Below are 1,382 nucleotides of genomic sequence, written 5' to 3' on the forward strand. Positions count from 1 at the left end.
AAGGACCAATGATAATTCTTCATTGTTACAAAGGCTGGTGAAATTATAGCTGAATTTAAAGAACAGGGTAACTACTGTATAGCAAGCACACCCCTGTTGGGTGTAGCAGTACGAGGGGGGTGGAGGAGTAGGCATAAATTGGTAATTTACTAAAGCCGACCCTGTTCCAGAGGACAGAGGAAATTGTGTTGGTGATGAGTGTGCAGTAATAACTAGTTTTGAATAGGAAGGTTTCGTAGGGCATCTGATTATAAACTCTGCGTCATACCACGCTCACTGATATCATATCATCAGTGATAACCTGCCTTGCCGCAATCTTATCAGTGATGAGACATGGTGCAATTTACACCTTGTTTATTGTAACATCCGATGTTGCAGCTAATGGTAAATACATTTACTTTACTTTTATCTCAATGTATTCCCATGTGCCACAAAACACAAAAAGTAGAGGAAATGTAATTAAACAAAAAGAAGGTTTGGAATAAACTACGCGTCAAGTGAATGGAATGCGAACGCAAAATATCGGAAGCGAACCCGGCGAACGCGTAAAGAACGTGTATCGGCAGCCGACCCTGACAATCGCTGAATGCGCAGCGTTGGCATTTTGTGTTCAGCAGTCATCTTGTAGTCACAGCGTAAAGGGAACAGTAAGTTATTTTGTAAAAAAATTTATCATAATTAATAGGAACTTCTGTATGGGAAAAGGTGAGAGTTCAGTGAGTTATATTAGAGATTTATAGTCGTAAAATGGTATCATTATTCATTTATAGATTTTTGGTCATGGGAATCTTAACCCCCTTACTCATGAACAATCCTCCTATCAAAATTACACCAATTCCAGGCCGATTTTGCATCTGCTGTCCATGTTATTTTACTTTACTAGATGATTCAGACAGTTTTGTGCTGCAACGTTATCTACGATAGCCGAGAAAGTAAAACCGTCTTTGCTGGAATTTCATGACGAGTTTCGTTTAATGATACTAATGGAGGAATATATTTGACACTTATTATGCGACTTTCCCCCAGGATATTAGGCTCGGAGTACTATTTTTTGGACTGTGTTAAATGTAAATTTGGGTCCGAACGAGAGACAACTCAATTCAACAAACTAAACTTACTGTTATATTGATAAAATATAATGTTCTGCAGCAGAGACAGCGTGCGTGAGACAATGGAGTATATTATTTGTAGGCTGCGTCGGTTGCACGATCCCTTCTCATTCCATGATTTAGAATTAGTATTTAGCTTTTAATATACTTTAGCTATCGTAGCTGAGGTCTGAAGTGAGGCGCAGGAGAGGCTATGAAAGGCTTCCTTCACAGTGATGGACTAACCATTAGACGTTTCGGTTTCCATAAAACCGATTGCAGCTATTTTTTTTT

At 38.9% G+C, this 1,382-nt stretch overlaps 1 protein-coding gene across 1 annotated transcript in view; it reads left to right on the forward strand.

The window, feature by feature from the left end:
- Nucleotides 1–1,382, forward strand: part of LOC119594272 — a gene marked incomplete in the record, with an annotated part of 114,949 nt that overhangs the window by 100,892 nt on the left and 12,675 nt on the right.

The sequence above is a fragment of the Penaeus monodon genome, chromosome 33 (assembly GCF_015228065.2).
Source record: "Penaeus monodon isolate SGIC_2016 chromosome 33, NSTDA_Pmon_1, whole genome shotgun sequence".
NCBI classification, from domain to species: Eukaryota; Metazoa; Arthropoda; class Malacostraca; order Decapoda; family Penaeidae; genus Penaeus; species Penaeus monodon.